At 40.9% G+C, this 21,098-nt stretch overlaps 1 protein-coding gene across 1 annotated transcript in view; it reads left to right on the top strand.

Moving 5' to 3' along the window:
* Positions 1 to 15,119: 15,119 nt before the first annotated feature.
* Positions 15,120 to 21,098, top strand: part of LOC115459269 (zinc transporter ZIP10-like) — a gene marked incomplete at its 3' end in the record, with an annotated part of 81,184 nt that continues 75,205 nt past the window's right edge. Inside the window, exon 1 of the mRNA XM_030189120.1 lies at positions 15,120 to 15,321. The remainder of the gene's footprint in view (positions 15,322 to 21,098) is intronic.

The following is a 21,098-nucleotide window of genomic DNA, read 5'->3' as shown; positions in this document are numbered from 1 at the left end:
TAGCATATTACATAGTAACCTAGTAGATGATAGCAGATAAAGACCTGCTATCCATCCAGTCTGCATGGTCCATCCAGTCTGCCCAACATATGTATACTTAGTCTTGAGCTGTTCTTGCCACTTTCAGGACACAGACAGACCATAATTGTCTGCCCAACAGTGGCTAAATTTTTAATTACTGGAGTTGCCATCGAAGCCCACTCCAGCTCAACCAGATCTATCTATCTATCCATAATCAGGACACAGACTTTAAAAGTCTGTCCGGCACTAGCCTTACTTTCTAACTACTGGATTTGCCACTTAATTGTGGTTCTTATGTGTCCCTCACATAGGTGCACAGAAGTAAAGAGAAGGTGAACCTGCTGTGTGGGCTTTTAGGTTCAGAGTGATGGTGGGATGGAGTTTGCTAAATTGCTGATGGAATCTCTTCAGGGCTTCAAGTCAATGAGAGCTAATGATGATGAAGATATCATTAGTGTATATTGGTTGAGTAGAGGCTTCTGGGCATAGGAGTTAAAAAAAACATTGTTCTAAGTCAGCTTTAAAAATGGCATATTGTGAAGCTATGAGGGTATGAGATAGATACAATTTCTCTTCATATTTGAAATAGTTCTGTGTAAGGACAAAGTGGCAGAGTTCAGTGGTCAGGTCAGCTGTAGTGGCATTTGAAATGATATTCCTGATGACTTGCAGTCTATGTTCTTGGGAAATAATGGTGTAAAGGCTTCATCATTCATAGCTGGCAGGACAGTATTCTCTGGGAGGTAGCCAATAGAATAGAGTTTCCTCAGGAAGTCAAAGACGTCACAAAAGTAGCCGGGAATGCCGTTGGGATTGAAAATGGAATTCATGTAGCCAGCCCCTCCTATTGTGATATTGATACTAGAAAAAAATGGTTATGCCACTGAAAATTAAATACATCTTTCTGCAATTTTTAATGCAAAATTATTTATTAGTTGCTGATTTTAACAAATTAAAATAATAAAACAGTAAATATATCACATGCAAAAGTTTGGAAACTTTTCCACTTGATTCATTACTACTTTAAGTCGTTAGTGAGGACCAAGAAGTTGATTAACTCATTGAGCCTTTGATTAGTTAGGAGAAGATGATTCCATTATTGAAAAAATATTCTGACCTTCTAACTTCCCTGTGATTGTCAGTCTGTGTGCTTTCACGAATCATAGGCTCTTCTAATCAGCTGTCTGAGCATTTGAAAATGAAGAGAATTCAAGGCTAACTTCCACAGTTAGTGGAGAAATTGGAGATAAATAGAAGTTAGGCATTTTAGCAAGACAACTGATTTTGAAATATACCTCACAATTAATCATGAAGTACTTACAGGGAAAAATTTTGGAATGACTTTCAAAGTCATCAGAGAAGAATATTATAGAAAAATCAACGTGGAAATCTCAACCATGCAATACCTGCAAGGAGAGCTAAGAATATTTCTGAGTTAAAAGGTTCTGCAAGGAAAAGGGTGGAAAATCCAAAAGTAAGAATAGACGGACTCTTAGCTGTCTACATGAAAGATTGAGAAGCTGCGATTTCTGCCAAAGGAGGTGTTAAAAAGTACTGAGTGTTCAAATTTTCAGTATTTTCTTATTCTGAATCTATAAAAAAAAATAAAAATAAATAACTGGCAATCCTGCATTAAAACTTGTAGAAAGATGTAGCTCCTAGTATTCAGCTCATGGTAGTAAGCGTTTTTTAAATGCAGGCCACCAAAAGTTTTTTATGACTGAATATTCAATACTAGACCGAACTCTGATACTGGCACTGAACATCAGGGTATAAAGCAGCTGTAAGCACTTACCCAGAAACTAGCAATATTTAGACCAGTACCTGGATAAATACCTGGACCAAGTTAGGTCAGCCTTTTTGCTGTCCCAGCTTTATCTGAATAGTGGACTGAATATCAGCAGTAACCCCTGTCTCCACCTTAGCTCTAACCTGGACCACCTTGGCACTATTTGGATAGCTAAAAATCCATGACTTGGTGCAGGTGAATATTGACTTATCTGGGTAGTCGTTGATCTTAATCCGGATCAATGAACACTGAATACTGACCCTGTAATGTTTAACTTTGTACCATATAAAAGTTGTGTCTGCTTCTATTCACATAGGGGCCCTTTTAGAAAGCAGTGGTAAGCCCAACACGGGCTTACCACATGCCAATTTGGAGCTACCATGGGCACCTGAGGTAGTTCCAGACCCAGAGCATGCCATTTCCTGTGCTGGAGAAAATAAGGCTTGATTTGTTTTGCATGGTGGTTACCCAGCAGTATTCGGGCAGTGCCGCGCACTGCCCATTTACCACCAGGTTAGCACAGGATCCCTTTCCACCCATATGGCCATGTATTTTTGCAGCCTTTTTAACCACTGTGGTAAAAAGGGCATCAGCGTGCGGCAAAAACGCCACTGCCGCTACCGCAGGGCCCTTTTTACCGCAGCTTGGTAAAAGGGCCCTATAGGGATTCACTGAAACTTAGTTTGGCCAGGGATGTTTGCATACAACTATAGGTAAATTAACCCAGTAATTATCTTACATACAGCAGAGAGACAGCAGGAGCAGTTGATGTGCACCTGGCCAATGACACCTGCAAATGAAGTGTTTTCATTAACCAAATAATCGAATACACAGAAATTCCCTTTCTAGAAGTGAATGGGGGTACAGTATTGATGTGGTGTCTTATCTGACTATCATGTTTGATTCTTTTCCAGAATAAGCTGCAGTGTTATTGCAGGAAAATATCTTTTGATCTCCACTATATGTCTACTCTAGGAAGAATTCAGTTAGGTGTGGGGAACTCTTACTTTATTATGCAGATGATATATTGCTGTTAATTCCAGTCTCTACTGAAAGTTCTGATTTGTGAATATGATTACATTAGGTATGAGGAAGATACAAAATTGGGTACTGAATACCAAGTTAAAATTGAACTGCAGTAAAACTAAGGTTTTGTGGTTTAAAAACACAGGAGTTTCTATCCCTTCTTTTGTAATATTACCAGGGGATCAAAAGTTAATGGTTGAGTCTTCCTTGTCTTATCATTCTCAAATTAATTCTCTATGGCGGAAGACTCTTTTTAGACTAAAAAGGCTATCTTATTTTCATCAAGAAGCATTTGCCTTACTGGTTTAGATGATGATTTGGCCTCATTTAGATTACTGTAATGTCCTTTATCTGGGCTTATGCACTAAACTGATGAAGAAATTCCAACTTAAACAGAATACTTCAATAAGAGTAATATTTAGGCTTAATAGTTTTAGCAGTGTGTCTTCCTATATCACCAGACTTCATTGGCTTGTGATTTATGAAAGGATCCTTTTAAAACATCATGTTTGGTTTTCATATTTTGTGTGGTTCTACTTCAGAACTATTGATAAATTTAGTGTCCACCACTGTACTAAGATTGTCCTGTCAATTAAGAAATCAAATGACACTTCAGCCGCCTTTAAAAAACAAACATGTGATTCCTTAGAATTGTTAATTGAATTTTCTCTGTCATTGGGGTTTCTTTTTTTTAATTCTCTTCCTGCTTACGTTAGAACTGAACAAAATTGGATCCAAGATGGCGACGGTGTGACTTGCACTGACAGACACGTTCTGAACAGTGCTCAAGCTGAGTCTGGAAAGAGCCTCTTACCTGCTGTTTCAGATGGGTAAGAGACGAGGGAAAGTCAGGGAGATTCCCTCTACCCCAGGCAATAAACCCCGCCCCCCCGCTCGAACACTTTGGAATTGCATCTGGCTCAGGTATGACCTCTACTTCTGCTGCTGGAGTCCGCCCCTCGGAGCCGACCGACAGTGTCGACGGGGCTTCTTTGAGCCCTGTCCCATGTACAGCACCACCCCAACCAGGAAGAGAGAGCTTTGTGGCGAGTCCTGTTAATTCAATCCTGTCAGGTGAAAGGAGCATTCAGGGAGGGAACTTGCTCGAAGCTGGAACAAATGCTGTAAGCTTGAATATTCCAGAGGAAAGCTCTACTCCTGCTGTGACTGTGAGTATCCTGGAACAAGTTGCTAAAGCACCTCCACTGGTTTTTGAGGGGAAGTTGGAAAGACCTGCTGTAGTGACATTAGAGTCACTTTGGGATTTAAAGTCCACAACTCTCTCTGCTTTACAAACTATGATAGTTAAGAATTCTGAAACTATCAAGGTTTTGGCTGGGTCTACATTGAAACAATTACAAATTAATGATCTCCAAGCAGCAGAGGTAAAAACCCTCTCTGGTAAACTTGAAAAAATGGAAATTGTGGAGTAATCTTTGATTAAAGAAAGGAATTTTGCCTCTAAATGCTTGGAATATTTGGAGAATCAATCAAAGAGACAACCTAAGAATTATTAACTTTCCTAAATCTCCACTTGTGTCACCAGTACAAATGGTTAAGAAATATTTAGTAGAAATCCTGGGACTACCTGAAAATTCTTTACCACCTATTACAAGGGCATACTATTTGCAAATTACTGGGAAAAACCCAGATAATTTAAACCCTCAAGGTGTAATGAACTTGACTGAGTTCCTGGAATCATCTCTGGAGGTTGTCACACAAAGAACTACTTTGTTAGTGACATTTGCATTAGAATTAGATAGAGATGCTGTACTCAGACTGTCCTTGAGACATTTGAATTCTTTATTTTTAGGTTCAAAAGTAAGGGTTTTCCCGGATTTATCCAGGGAAACCCAAAAGAGAAGAAACATTTCTTTTACAGCGTCCTAGGGTAGTAGCTTTAGGAGCAAATTTTCAATTGAAATTTCCTTGTGTTTTTAGGATACTGTATCAAACAAAGCAATATCAATTTTTTGAACCTAAGCAGTTAGAGGATTTTTTTTATTAAGCAAAGAGAGTGTAATTGTGAAAATTTAATCCTGAATGTAACACTGTATAGTAGCTTGGATTAAGTCAACAGAGCATGGTGCAGTCTTTGGTTTAACAATTAGAGAATAGGCTTTGTAATATTAGCTTATAATTTAATTTCTTTTTCTTGGATCAATTCCTAAATTGTGGTCGATAAGAGTTTTTTTTCTATTTCTCTTTGTATTATTGCTTCCCTATGATGATGTTGCATATTTTGTGTATTTTATTCAAGATTTATTGAATATTGTAATTATTAAAATTTGAAAATAAAAAAAAAAAAAAGAACTGAACAAAATTACTTAGGGCCCTGTTTACTAAGGTGTGCTAAAATTTAGCACGTGCTAATGCTAGAGACACCCATATGGGTGTAAAACTTAGTGCATGCTAAAAACGATAGCATGCCTACAGGGTGGCTTAGTAAACAGGGCCCTTAGCTTTTCATAAAAAGGTTAAAATATATCTGTTTGGTCAATGATAAGATATAGCTAGGTAATAATTTTACATTTTTTCAAGGTGCCTTTTATAGTATTCTGTTTTATCTTTTTGATTTTTGTACACCATATTGAACCCATTATAGGGGAATTAGCGGTTTATAAGAACTGCTTCGATATTGATTTTGAACTGGTTTGGAACCTGGTAGACTGACAGACAGAGGGTGTTTATGAATGGAGTTTGCTCGAAGGAAAGGAAGGTGAGTAGTGGAGTTCCTCAAGGACTGAAACTGCTGATTTTATTAGAATTTGTGAGCAACATTGCTGAAGGGTTAGAAGAAAAGGGTTGTCTTTTTGCAGATGACATGAAAATAACCAACAGAGGGAGTAACATAGTAACATAGTAGATGACAGCAGAAAAAGACCTGCATGGTCCATCCAGTCTGCCCAAGACAAACTCATATGTGTATACCTTACCTTGAATTTGTACCTGTCCTTTTCAGGGCACAGACCATATAAGTCTGCCCAGCAGTATTTCCCGCCTCCCAACCACCAGTCCCTCCTCCCATCACCGGCTCTGGTACAGACCGTACAAGTCTGCCCTCCCCTATCCTCTCCTCCCAATCACCACCCCCTCTTCCCCCCACCTGCTCCGCCACCCAATTTCAGCTAAGCTTCTGAGGATCCATTCCTTCTGCACAGGATTCCTCTATGCATATCCCACGCATGTTTGAACCCCGTTACCGTTTTCATCTCCACCACCTCCCGCGGGAGGGCATTCCAAGCGTCCACCACCCTCTCCATGAAAAAATTCTTCCTGACATCTTTCCTGAGTCTGCCCCCCTTCAATCTCATTTCATGTCCTCTCGTTCTACCGCCTTCCCATCTCCGGAAAAGATTTGTTTGCGGATTAATACCTTTCAAATATTTGAACGTCTGTATCATATCACCCCTGTTCCTCCTTTCCTCCAGGGTGTACATTAGGGAGTAGAAAACTTGAAAAGAGAACTACAAAAATTAGAAGAATGGTCTAAGGATTGGCAGTTAAAATTTAATGATATGACATGACATGCAGAATGATGCACTTGGGGTGCATAAATTCAAAAGAGATGAATGAGATAGGGGACAAGAGACCTTCAGGTGGCAGTGTCGGAAGATCTCAAGGCAGCGAAACAATGTGACAAGGTTGTGGCCATAGCCAGAAGGATGCTAAACACTATAGAGAGAAATATAACCAGTACAAGAAAGGAGATGTTACTGCCCCTGTATAAGTCATGGCTGAGGCTCCATTTGGATTATTGTGTTCAATTTTGGAGGTCATATCTAGCTAAGGACATAAAAAGACTTGAAGTGGTCCAGAGAAATGTGACAAAAATGGTATGTAGTTTGCATCAAAAAACGTATGAAAAGAGACTTTGAGGCATATTTTCAAAGCACTTTGGGAGGCTAAGTTCCATAGGTTTCTATGGAACTTTGGGAGGCTAAGTGCTTTGAAAATGAGCCTCTTAATGACCTGAATATGTATATCCTAGAGGAAAGGCTGGATAGAGGAGATATGATACAGACATTTAAATATTTAACAGGCATTAATATACAAACAAATCTTCTCCAGAAACAGGGAAGCGGTAGAACTAGAGGACATGATTTGAGGTTACAGGGGTCGAATTAGTATAGTACTACTACTACTACTTAACATTTCTAAAGCGCTACTAGGGTTACGCAGCGCTGTACAATTTAACATAGAGGGACGGTCCCTGCTCAAGGAGCTTACAATCTAAGAGACAAGTGAACGGACAGTCCGATAGGGGCGGTCAAATTGGGGCAGTCTGGATTTAGTGAATGGTATGAGTTAGGTGCCGAATGCAGCATTGAAGAGGTGGGTTTTAAGCAAAGACTTGAAGATAGCATTAGGAAGTATTTTTTCCACAGAGAGGGTGGAGGATGCCTGCCCTCCTAGGGGAGGTGGTAGAGAAAAAAATGGTGACGGAATAAAAAAATGCATGGTATTAACACAAGGGATCCCTATATGGAAAGAGGATGAGATTAAAACAAAACTTAACAGTGCTTAGATGACAACACCAGCAATTGGAAAGTAAGGCCGATGCTGTGGAGACTTCTACAATCTGTGTACTAAATATGGTAAAAGAGGGCAGACTTCTACAGCAGTATTTTCCGAGTCGGTCCTGGAATACCCCCTTGCCAGTCAGGTTTTCAGGATATCCACAATGAATATGCATGAAAGAAATTTGCATACAATGGAGGCAATCTATGCAAATCAAGTTAATGCAGTTGGGAAGTAAAGCCAATGCCGGGCAGTCCTCTATGGTCTGTAACCCAAAAATAGCAAAGACATGTCAAGAACAGGTATGCATATTTTATATCACATTCAGTATCTCTGGCCGCCTTTGTGGGCAGACTGGATGGACTGTGTGGGTCTTTACTGCCATCATTTAATATATTACTATGTGAATTTGCATATGTTAATGAGAAATGTATTACAAAATACATTGCTAGAGCAACATTTCTGCCCTTACTTAGCTTGTCGACATACAGAGATACACCACAGACAAAGTCCCAATGTGAACGCTACACATACAGAGTGAAAGCTAGGCTTCTATACATTTCAGACAAAGGCACACTGTAGTCTTGCAATTAATTACAATCATTTTCATGTTATCTCTATTTTCCTTTCAGGCTTTGAGAAAAGGCAGGATTAAGTTCTTCCCATGATATACACAGTTTCCTCCCTTCTAATACAATCATTTTTCACCTTGAGTCTGGGATTTTTGCTGACTTAAACTGAAAATAATGTTTCTGTTTATTCAGGCACTCTTGCTTTACCTACAATTATTGGGCCTAAGTTCACATTTATGCATATACCCCCTCATTCTGTAACAGGGAACCTAAAGTTAGGCGCTAATTGGTCCTCTGTGTTTATAGAATACCAGCAACATATGATCGTAAGTGCAAGCTGTGTGCTCAGTGATTTTCTATAACATACACACACAAGTGCCTTAGCACATAAATGCAAAGAGTGCATTCACAGGGGCGGAGCACGGCTAGGACCAATATTTATGCACATAAGTTACAGAATATTGTAAGTTATGTATTAAAGTGCTACATTGAGTCACTAACATTTAAGCCAGCCATACACCTGGCTTAAGTAGGTGCACCTAAATGAAGGCAAATTGTTGCCAATTTATACTAGCATTGAATAACTAAAATTATACATATAATTGCAGTTATAGAATTGCCACACTATCTTCCGGATTGTATATAAGGTGTCTGAAAATCAGTGCAGAAACCGAAGCATGTTCTATAACAATGTACATAACTTAATTTATTAACTAGCTAATCAGCGCTGTTAATTGGATGTTAACAAGCAATTATCAGCACTAATTGGTATTGAGATTTATACACACAACTCGTTAAGTGTATGTGGCTAACATGGTGTGCCTAAATTCTAAGTTGCATAGTTGAAAAGGGGGTGTGGCCATGGGCGGGGCATGAGCATTTCTAAAATCTATACGCATTATTATAGAATACACCCGATCTGTGCCTAATTTAGGCATCAGGATTTACACCAAGTAAAACATGGAGGCATGTCCAAATTTGGTTGCATGGTGAGCCACTTGGCATATTCTATATACTGTGCAGAAATTTAACACTATTCTATAAAATTTAAGCATACTTTAGAGAATATGCCTAGGCATAATTTTTTTTTCCACGCGGAATTTTCAGGCTCCATATATAAAATCTAGCCCTATCTGCTTAAATTGATGCCTTACTCTAGTGTCCAGTTATAGAAATGTGCCCATAATGGATGTATGCAGCAAGCTGATCGCATCACTCAAGAAGGCCCTCACTTGAATATGTAGAGTAAGTAGGGCTTCCAAAACCTGCCTTGGTCTCCCACAGCCACTCATGTTTTCAGGATAGCCATAATGAGAAATTTGTAGAAATTCAGTTATCGTTCTTCCATCTCACTCATTATGGTGGTAAATCTCGTTCTTTGGGATGAACCACCCTTGACATCTCTGTATACAGCTGCAGTTCTCTTGTTTTAAGCAACAACAAAGAATTCATTACATTAGAGATGGAATACATTAGATGCAACCAATTGTAATGGTCCTCATTTAGCTACTTATTTTTACTCCCTTTTTTCTTCCAGTGGGCTGTATTGAGGGTATATCTCAGATAAGAAACTGCTCCAGCACCAGAGTACTTGCAGCAGTCTTCCCTCCCTTCTTGGACCTGAGCACATTGCTCCTATAGCACACCAAATAGCCCTGTTGATCAAGGGTTCCAAATACAAATCTACTATGCCAAAGCCCATAACAGACTAGCCAGAGGCAGGCTCTAACCCATTTTTTATTTGGATCTGAAGGTAGAACAGCCTAGTTGTCTGTAGCAGGACAGGAAGACAGATTCAGAGAGACAGAATTAGATAGCTGCCGCCAGGTTATAATGTGAACGAAAAACTTTGGAAAAAAAGGGGATTTCAGAGATACTTTGCACACAGAAAAGGGCTTAAGATGAGCCTCAAGCTATACTAGAAGCTGCTGACACTGGAACAGAGGCTTTTTATGTTGAGGGTTTTGTAAAAGGAGCGGCGATTGAAATCAAGAGGGTTTGTGAAACAGTAGTTCTGCAGTGGAAAGTGTGTACAAAAGGTGCAGTACGTTGTCATAGCTTTTAATTCACTACTGTTCACAGGTGTAAGACAGGAATACCAGTTAACAAATAAAAAGAAAATCACTGTTTACAGACCTTTAATAGACAGCTGTCAATGCCAGAAATATCTGCCTCATCCATGGCTTTGTTCATGAAATGGTGAACTCTGAATTAAGAAAGACCAAGTCAGAAATTTACAAATTTAAAATACCATGCCCTTTCAGGCAAGTGGGTTCTCTGTCCATTCCAGCTGGGGAATTCTGTAAATTCAGGTGCCCAACTTTCAACGTGGAAACACGTTCTAACAGATGAAACGTGCCAAAACGGAGCTGAAACTCAGCATGAAAATACACTTATGAGCCCAGTTATAGGATAGCGCCTAAGTGTCTTTGGGGGTCTTTTACAAAGCACGCTGGTGTTTTTAGCACGCGTTAAAAATAGGCATGCGCTAAACGCTAAAGACATCCATAGGAATGCTTGGTGTCTTTAGCATTTAGCAAGCACCTATTTTTAACGCATGCTAAAAATGCCAGCACACCTTAGTAAAAGACCCCCCTAGTGTCTAACTGCAAAGGGGGCGTGGCCATGGGAGGGGCACAGGCAAGTCAGGGGCATTCCAGAAAATTGCACGGTTTTATAGAGCATTACCGATGCACGCCAGAATTTACATACCAGGTATCAGTTGGTGCAAGTCTCGTACCCAATGCTATTCTATAAAGATAGCTCAACCCGGAGTGCCTTTTATCGAATGGCACTGGGTGCCAATTTTTTACAGTGCCCAAATTGCTGAATCTAACCTACTGTGTATAGATTACACCAAACTGAGCAAACTGAGGCTAAGTACAAAAGCTTCCTTCAAGCTGGTGTGGCTCCACAGCATGCAGCTCTAGCTAGCCAGCGTGTCCTTGTTCAGTCTTCTCACTGTGGTAGTGACAGATGTGCTATGGGAATCTGTAACATGGTAGGAAATTTTGAACAAGTAGGGCTGAACATCCTTTAAATATCTGTCAAAATCATGGCCCAAGTTCCATGCAAATGTATAGTCAACACCATTCTGTAAAGTATATTTTTTCAGACCACCAGAGGCATCTTTATTAATAATAAGAGGCCTTTGGAGTGGAGGAGTAGCCTAGTGGTTAATGCAGCAGACTTTGATCCTGCGGAACTGGGTTCAATTCCCACTGCAGCTCCTTGTGACTGTGGGCAAGTCACTTAACCCTCCATTGCCCCAATACAAAACAAGTACCTGAATATATATAAACTGCTTTGAATGTAGTTGCAAAAACCTCAGAAAGGCAGTATATTAAGTCCCATTTCCCTTTCTCTTTGTGAGCATCAAATGTAGATCCTGTTTAAGATCTGTAGCTGTTGTAAATCTAAATGTTCCTGGAACAGAGTGCTTTTTCACTCCTTTGCAAGTTATTGACTGACTTTCTTCTCAATTTTCTTTCCTTGTCTTCCTCCTACTGTGGCTTGATATATGCCATTGAGGTATAGCTTTCTTCCCACCTTGTCATTTCTGAACAGATTACAGCTCAGTATAATAATATCCCAGTCATAGTTCTCTTTGATAGATGGACACCAAAGAAGAGAAGAAGTGTCTTCAGCAGCAGACTGGCTAGCCTACTAAAGAGGGCTTTAAACTAGAATCATTGGGGCTGGATGATCAAAGCCTCGAGGTAAGTAAAAGCCCTCAGGTAAGTGAAGCATTAAATACCTCTGCACAAATGGGCAAAATCTGGAAAGCAGTATATACTAATGTCCATAGTATGGGAAATAAGGTTCTAGATCTAGAGGATGTGATGGAAGTGGCTGATTTGGATTATGTAGCGATTACAGAGACATAGATTATGAAGAACTACGATTGGGATATAGTTCTACCAGGCTATAATCTGTTCAGGAAAGAGAGGGTAGAAAGGAGGGGAGTGGCATTATATATTAAAAATATTAAAGCCACACAATTGCAGGGCCTACAGCATAAGTAAGAGGCACTGTGAGTCAATCTGGAAAAAGGGAGTGGAAAATGTATTTACATTGGTGTGATATACAGGCCTCCTTCACAGACAGAAGTGGACAGAGATTTAATTGAAGACATTTAAAATATAGCTGTGAAACGGGAAGTACTACTACTAAGTGATTTTAACATGACAGATGTTGATTGGGTTATCCCTACTGCAGAGTCTTCTAGAAGAAGGGAGACCCTGGATTTTCTACAGGTTGAATTGTTCCAGCAGTTGGTAATGGAACATATATGAAATGGGACCATACTGTCCACATCTGACTGCATTAGCATCTGTGGCAGGTATTCATGCCTATTCATCACTTCCACAATGTTGATCTTTTCACCATGTTTCTTCCGACCCTAATCTCTTTTCCTGGCCTATCTGCTGTGCTTACTTATTGGCCAGGTTCACTACATTGATGCTGATAGTTCACACCTCCCAAGGGATGCACTCATCTGAGAAAGACCAACACATTTTTTGGGGGGGGGAGGGAGGTTAAATTCCAGGAATATCTGTCCTAGTCCATCACCTCTGCAAAGCATCCAAGAAAAGAATGAAAAAGGAATAATAAAGTCAGACAGCAAAGATACAATAGAAATATATCCAAGTATAACACTGCTGGCAGAACTAGCATCTGATTGAGGTGAAAAGGAGAAACCACTTTGGGGAAAAGGTGGGGGAATAGTCCTGATTGAAACCGAGTGCTCTGAGAAAAATAGGTAGGGATCCCTACAGGATAAAGCCTGCAACTCAGAGACCCATCTGGCCGAAAAAAATGCCAGTAGAAATATCCCAGTTGATATTGAAAATAATTTAAGTGGGCAGGAGAGGATCCTGCTGCTTAAATTGTGCTCTGCGGGCCAGCTGCCTATATTCAGCAGCATATAAATTGGTAGTGCCGCCAAATATTGGCTCTGACTGGCCATTTTTGAAGTAGAATGGAAGACAAAGAAGCAGACGTGATGAAAGGTAGATTTAAAAAGCCTTTATTGTAGAAAGCTGGATAAAAAGGCGCCTGATACAGCCGTGTATCACACAGCTTGGCTGCTTCATGAATGAGCAAAGATTCACCCTGTGTCTGGAGGTTCTGTTTTACATAGGTGTATTGGTAGTATTACACGTTGGGGCTTTACCTTGGGTGAAGTGGCAATATTACACCTTAAGGTGTAAGTATCACCCCTGAAGCAGCCCTGCTTGGTGAAACACGGTCGTGTCGGGCGCCTTTTTATCCAGCTTTCTACAATAAAGGCTTTTTTAAAAATCTACCTTTCATCATGTCTGCTTCTTCATCTTCCATTCTACTGGGGGTAGTGGACCGCTTGCCCATCTGTTGCCTAGGACCATTTTTGAACAGAGCCAGAGAGGGATGTTGCAAGGACAGAGTGAGTAAAGAGCTGGCAGCTATGCGGGTGTTGGCAATATTCAATGCTAGTATCTGCATAGCTAAGCGACCAAATAGAACTGCATATATAGTGGTCCTGACTTTGGTCATTTAGCTATGCAGGCGCTGACACCGATACCCAGTACCTGCATAGCTTCCAGGTCTTCCTGTCCCATGGTCTGGATCTAATGAAATTAGGTTGTTGTTGAGGTCTGTGCTGAAACTGCCTGGAATAGGGTTGAAAATGCTTTCCATAAGAAGGTTGATATTGGTAACTTTTTCTGAAGTTGTTGGAAAACCACTTCTTGGAGGATACTGGATTATCCAATGAAGGGCTGGAAAGTTCTTTAAATGTAGTCTGGTCCTCTTTAACTTGAGAGACGGCATCTTTTACTTTATTGCCGAAGAGATTATCCCCTAAGCATGGGGCAGAGGCAATCAGTCATATAAGTCGTCTCTGAGACTTGAGGTCCTGAGCCAGGCAATACGACTGGCTGCTATAGATATGGCCCCCAAACAAGAAATCGTGTCATAGAGATCATAAGTATTAGTAATAAGATGAAAAGTAATCTCCTCCATAGTAGAAAAAAAAAGAAGACAATGATTCAGGGAGTGAGGTATTTAGTTTTTCTAATGTAGAATATAGTTTAGAATGTTGAAAATTAGTAGTTGAAGTTGATGGGTCACTATTCTGGAAGCTAGCATTACAGCCGAGTAGACCCTTCATCCCACTGCATCAAGAGTTTTAGGCTCTTTCCCAGGAGGGTAAAAAGGATAGGATTGTAAAGACTTTGACTTGTTAATGGCTGCCTCAAAAACAACTGATTGGGCACTGTGTCAAGTCCAGGAGCAGGCTGGACCTTGTATTTTGAGTCCAATCTTTTGGAAATATGTTGTTGAGTATAAGGATTTTGCCAGATTTTGGTCTGAAGGCCCAATAAGATTGAGTGGATTGGAACTTGAACGGGACCAGATGCATGAAGTATGCTCTGAAATTTTTTTTTTCATAGCAGAAAATTGTGTTCCCAGAGTCAGTTCTTTGAGGATATTGTGAATGAATTTAGTATAACTAACATCTTCTATGGAAATGTTTGTTTTTAATGTGTCAGGCTGATGTGAAGTGGAAGCAGAAGTTGAAGGTTGTTCAGCATCTGGGATAAGAATGGGTTCTTCCTCTGAAGAATAGAGTTCAATAAGGTCTGGCGATGGAGAAAGGCTTCAAGGTCTCAGTGAAGGAGCTGGCGAGGGTGTATGTGGAGGAGGCAGTGGAACTGTATGAGGGTGTGGCAGAGGTGAAACCTGAGGAGAGGGCTGCTGAAGCACTTTCTGAAAGAGCTGGAGAAGAAGAGAAGCTGTGTCCTGAGTTGCCTGAAGAGGAGCAGGATCAGGAGCACTGATTATTTATAACAAATTACAACTCTTCCTATGAAAAGTTATTCCGTTATTATACTTCCTCTGTGTATATCCGTATGCTGCAGAAGCTGGCATATTTGAAAATATAAGTGAGATTAAATAAAAACACTAAAGCACGACAACGTGGATGCAGCTACATGTTTTTGTTTTGTTTACCTTTTTTGAGTGTACGTGGAACGGAACGACGGCTGCTACGGGGAGAGGAAACAGAGATCAACCTAATTTGCTTCAACATTTTGACGTTATGCCGTCACCTGTTCTCAATCAAACCTTCTTGGTGTCATAATTCTTGGTTTGAGGCTCGCTACATTAGCACGGGCAGAAAGCATTTGGCATGTGCGGCTGCCCTGAATTATTGAAGAGAGAAGGAGACGGTACCTACTTCTATTCCGTCCCCGCGGGATTCCCGCAAATCCCATTTTCCGGCGTCCCGCGCTCCTCGACGCAACTTCCTGTTTCCGGCAAGGCGGGATGCCTCAGAGGGAGAGAAGTTGTGTCATAGGGGACGGGGTACCGGAGAAGGAAAGCTGTGGAATTGTCGGTGGGCGACCTCAGGTATGAGTTTTTCGGGGGGGGGGGGGGGGGGGGGTTTGAGGGACAGGTGCCGGATCGCGGTCTTGGTGGAAGATAGAGGGAGAGATTGCAGATCATGGGGAGGGGAAGTGGTTCTCCCGATCTCCGAATGCGTGTGTGGAGCGGTGATTGGCGTGTTGAGAGTATGAGGGAGCCGAAGGCGTGTGACTTGATATGTTTGCGCTGTGTTGAAATTCATCTTTTCGGTGCTGTACAATTGTTTACGCTACCGTGCCGGGATTTGACCGTTAGCTTCCTATTGTTTAACGGGTGTTCGGTTTATGGAACGTGCTGAAGGAAGGCGAATCTAATACCTTTGATCGTTCCCGACTCTAGCTCCGCGAGTAGTGTCTACACACCAAGATTCAGAATTTATATTACTTATTATTATTTTTTTTAGAAGACGTTTGGATTGTTTGTCTTCCAGTGGAGTTACATTCTTGGTAGCACCTCAGCCTTGAAAGAAGTTACCGGAGATACGTTATAGTGTACACATTTTCACCAGATTTCGTACGTACACTAAGGATCTTTGTGGCATCGATAATCATCTAGTCGCTGTTTATTTTGGAGCTAAACAGGGTCCAGTGGTGATCACAGAGACCAGTGATTGAATGAAATCCAGCTTGCTTGTGTCACACTACATTTATTCGACTGATGCCACCCACTGTTCATTACCATATTCCTGTTTTATACCCAATCATAAGAGCATGTCTGATTGGAGCCATTTTCAAGTTGTTTTGTTTTTTGCATCATCTTTTTAGGTCAGGTTGTATGCTTTAAAGACATTTGAACCCCCAACAAAATATGAGACAAATATTAGTGATCATTTTTGTTGTTTTTAAAAGCAGCTATGCTCTAATATAAGCATCTTAATTTTTTGTACCAATTTTCAGTATTTGAGTCATACCTCTTCAACAAAACATTCCTAAATATTAAATTTCATTATAGCCCCGGAACCTATTAGACAGAAAGGTGAATCCACTGAAAATACATAATTATCCAAAGGTGGTCATTTAAATAAATGTTATAGACGACATATATTCCTTCTTTAAAATATTTGAAAAAAGGTTTGCTGCTGTTTTGAATTAATAATACAACATATTGCAATAATTCTTACAGGTATTCTAAAATATAATCAAGCAAGAGTTTTGCAGGACCAATAAAATTAAGAGTTGTTTTTTTCTACAGGAAATATGACATTAAGTAGAACAGCTTAAGTTAATATTGCATATATGCTGCCATGGAACTAATTCAGAGCATAGGTATGTATTAAATGAACTGCAAAATATGTTTGAATAAAGGTTGGGCTGAATGGGCCTTTGGTCTTCTTTCAACCTAACTAGCTATATTTTGGAAATATGAGACTTCCTGGGAGAGGCTAACATGCTCATTTTTTTTGTATGAATTCATGGCACATCCTGTCAATTTTTGGTTGCAGAAGATGTAGGGTAATTGACATTACAAGTTACATGGCATTTATTTGATGAAAAATCCACTAATATTTGATACATATTCAGAAACATTCTTTAGAGGAATGGTATAGTAGTCTTAAATGGGGGCGTGGAAATTAGGAAAAAAGTGCCCAGTGTATGTTACAGATGTGTTTACTGTCTCACAAATATGTGAATTTAGGAGCTTTAGAATTGTTTTTGAGCTGGCAGAAATTCCATTTTATTGGTGGTTTGAAGGAAAAATTCTGATAAATATTTTGGGTGAGTGATATTGATACCATGTTTGTACAGATATTTTGATACATTGAAAGTTAAAGTATAAAATGAGCCATGCTGAATCATATGAAAGTTCATCCTTTCTCCAGCAGTGACCAGTAAGGATCAGAAGATCCCAAAAAGTAGATTGCATTTCTTTATCCTTCTAGACTCTTCCAGACTGATGGATTGTGGTCCCCCAACCTACAGATGGAAGCAGAAAACACTAATTTTTCAGTGACATCACCACCAGTTAAAAAAAAGGGCAGCCATGGAACTAGTCAGTTTCCACTTTGATTGGAACCACAGAAAAGCAGTATAACAAATCCCATCCCCTTTCCCATTACTCTTAGGGTCTGTGTACCTTTGACCTAATTGAGCCTGAAGGAGAGTCCTTGGACCAGAACTCTGACCTCTGGATCCTAGTGGGTCGTGTTCTAATGGGCAACTATGGGTCCTTGGGTTCAAGGATGTTCCTCTTTGCTTCTTCATCTGCCCCTCCCCCTACCTTTCCTCTGTTTCAGTTCTTTCTGATCCTGTGGGGTTTAAACCAGGCCCTTTCAGAGAATTGTGGTGGGGGAAGGGTTACTGGTTTTCTATTGTGACTTTTCTTAGGTTTCCTATAGGACTGGCCAAGTTTTTTGTGTTGGTCTTGATGGAACCCGAAGTTGAAGAAGAGGGAGAGGGTCAGCATTTGTCTGAAAGCATGGCAGAGAGGAATTAGCACTGCAGCTAGCGTCTACTGCCTTGCATGAGAAAGAGAGGCATCAGATTCGGTTGTGCAGGAAGGTTTGTCACTGGGTCTTGAGGAGCATGCTGAGGGAGGCAAATCAGAAGCTTCTGTGGCCACAATAGATCTCATTGATAGACATCTTAAGCACGTGCCTTGTGTCTCTGACGTGGCCCGACAAGGAGGAGAGGTAGCGTTTGGTTGGTGTGCACCTGGCAGGGTTATTGGCACAGAGTGCCTCTGTAGGCCAGGGTTTGGCAGACCCCCTCCCTCGCTCCCTTTCAGCCAACAAAATTGTTTGCCGAGAAAATAAAGCTGGAGAAATGTTTTTTTGAGAGATCTGGATTAGGGTCTGCAGATAAGCTTCAGACAAGTCTAGAGGCAAGAAAGTCAACCCTCTAGACTACTACTACGATTGATCACAAAATCCCCATATAAAACAAGGACACTTGCAGGGCAGCAGTGATCCCCTTGATGTCTGTAATGGGACAGAATCTCCTTTGGGGCCACAAAATAAATGAAGTGATGACCTCTTTCCTACTCCTCTGGTGGGGTATGGACTAGAACAGTGGGTTTCTTCTACAGCCACTCTTAGCACCGATCTGCAGAAAAAACTCTATATAAATAAAGAGGTCAGAAACTCCAGAATACAGCCTTGTTGGATTTATTAAATAATTTATTTATTTGTAGCATTTATACCCCACTCTTTCCCGCTCAATAGCAGGTTCAGTGCGGCTTACAGAGTATGGTACAAAGTATCACAGATACAATACAAAGTATGTTGCAAAGTATGTTACAATGTATCACAGAGGTAATACAAAGTATGGTACAATATATCTCAGAGATAACATAGCTATAAAGAGTGGGACAATAGTAAAAGATGTGGGGAAAGAATTGGAGTGTGGCTAGTACTGGTGGTGTGGTCTAGGTTCGAGGATTAATTTGGGTCGTTTGGGTAGGCTTGTTTGAAGAGGTAAGTCTTCAGCAGCTTTCGGAAGGGTAGGTGTTCATTGGTTTTTCGGATATGTCTAGGTAAGGCATTCCAGAGTTGGCTGCCTATAACAGAGAAGTTGGATGCATAGTAGGTTTTGTATTTGAGGCCTTTGCAGTTGGGAAGATGAAGATTGAGATATGTTCGAGAAGATTTGGACCAGTTCCTGGCTGGAAGATCGATCAAATTGGACATGTAGCTTGGAGATTCGCCATTGAGGATCTTGTGGATCATTGTGTGGGTTTTGAAGTTTATTCTTTCCTTGATAGGGAGCCAGTGAAGTTTTTCACGAAGTGGTGTTGCGCTTTCGAATCGTGATTTGCCAAAAATGAGTCTGGCTGCTGTGTTTTGGGTGGTTTGGAGTTTTTTCATGATTTGGGCTTTGCAACCGATGAAGATGCTGTTGCAGTAGTTGGCATGGGTAAATACTGTGGATTGTACTAGATTGCGGAAAGTTTTCTGTGGGAGGAATGGTTTAACTCTTTTCAGAATCCACATCATGTTGAACATCATCTTCGTCGTGGCTTTTGCATGAGTTTCTAAAGTTAGGTGTTTGTCTAATGTTACTCTTAGGATTTTTAGATTGTCAGATATTGGGATTGTAACGTCGGGGGTTGGGAGCAGAGTGGAATGTTGTGATGAAAGGATTAGGCACTGAGTTTTTTCTTTGTTCAATTTCATCTTGAAGGCATTGGCCCAGGAAGCTAGGATGTTCATGGCAGTGATGATTTTCTCCGAGATTTCTGTAAGGTTGGATTGGAAGAGGAGGAATATTGTGACGTCATCAGCGTAGATGAAGGGATTTAGGCCAGACTTGGATAGGGATTTGGCCAGAGGGATCATCATGAGGTTAAAGAGGATCGGGGAAAGGGGTGAGCCTTGGGGGACTCCGCATTTTGATGGCCATGCAGGCGATATTGATGAGGTTGATTTGACCTGGTAAGAACTGGTGATAAAACATTTTATCCACTTAATGATGTTTCTGCCGATCCCTAGTTTGTCCAGTAGTTTTGTAAGAATATCATGGTCTACCATGTGAAATGCGCTGGATAGGTCGAACTGCAATAGAAGTATTTTGTTACCAATTGAAATTTCTTGTTTGAACTTGGATACCAGGGTAAGTAATACTGTTTCTGTGTTGTGTGTAGTTCGAAAGCCCGATTGTGATTCATGTAATATGGAGAACTTTTGTATGAATTCGTTAAGTTGGGAGGTCACTCTGTTTTCCGTCAGTTTGGTCAGAAGAGGGATGGAGGCTACAGGTCGATAGTTGATCAGGCACCTACTAATCCTAGTGGTTAGTACAGCAGACTTTGATCCTGGGGAACTGGGTTCGATTCCCACTGCAGCTCCTTGTGACTCTGGGCAAGTCACTTAACCCTCTATTGCCCCAGGTACAAATAAATACCTGTATATACTATGTAAACTGCTTTGAATGTAGTTGCAAAAACCACAGACAGGTGGTTTATCAAGTTCCATTTCTCTTATCTGAGGTGATTCAGACTCTCATCGCATAAAATAGACAAAGGCAACCCCACCCACCCATTAGCTCTCAGGATGGGCTTTCAGCCCTTCACTAGGTCCTTTTGCTCCTTTCAGGAGGCACCATTCCATCCAGGATGTGGGCACAGATTGTCAGGTCCTTGAAGAGGAGTCTTGGGGGCCCCTACCTACACCTTTAAAGATTGGGGGATGTCTGAGGAAGAAGCCACTGCTTACCTCGGGATTAGTAGCATGGAATGTTCCTACTTATTGGGTTTCTGCCAGGTACTTGTGACCTGGATTGGCCACTGTTGAAAGCAGGATACTGGGTTAAATGGACCATTGATCTGACCCAGTATGGGTGTTCTTATGAGGATGAGAGGTCTCCTTTTTTTGTTAGCATCATCCCAAAGAAGGTGGGGGGCAGTTCCCTGTAAGAGATACTAATCTTCGATAATCCAGCTTTCCATGAGGAGGAGCTGGTGTCCCTCATTTCTCAGGTTACTTCCTCCCTTCATATGACAGAATCTGTAGTGGAGTAACATTGGATGGTGGTCCTATTCTGGTAAGCTTTTGTTGGCCTTCTAAGTCTATTCCCATCCATAAAACTCTCAGAAGAATGGCCTTGTTGGAGTGGGACTACACAGAAACAGTGCTGAAGAGCAGCAGGGCATGGCAAAGCTTTACCCCAAGATGATCTGGAACAGCTGTTTTGCCTCCCTTGAGTTGATGCCCTCGTGATAGCAGTAACCAAGTAGACCACCAATTCTGGTGGAGGGAGGACTAGTCCTTAAGGATTCACAGGATAAAAAGATGGAAGTTGTTTTGAAGCAAGCGCATCTTCTGCTCT

This window comes from Microcaecilia unicolor, unplaced genomic scaffold (assembly GCF_901765095.1).
Source record: "Microcaecilia unicolor unplaced genomic scaffold, aMicUni1.1, whole genome shotgun sequence".
Taxonomy (NCBI): domain Eukaryota; kingdom Metazoa; phylum Chordata; class Amphibia; order Gymnophiona; family Siphonopidae; genus Microcaecilia; species Microcaecilia unicolor.
Note: the sequence above shows the minus strand (reverse complement) of the source record. Positions and strands in the feature narration are given on the sequence as shown.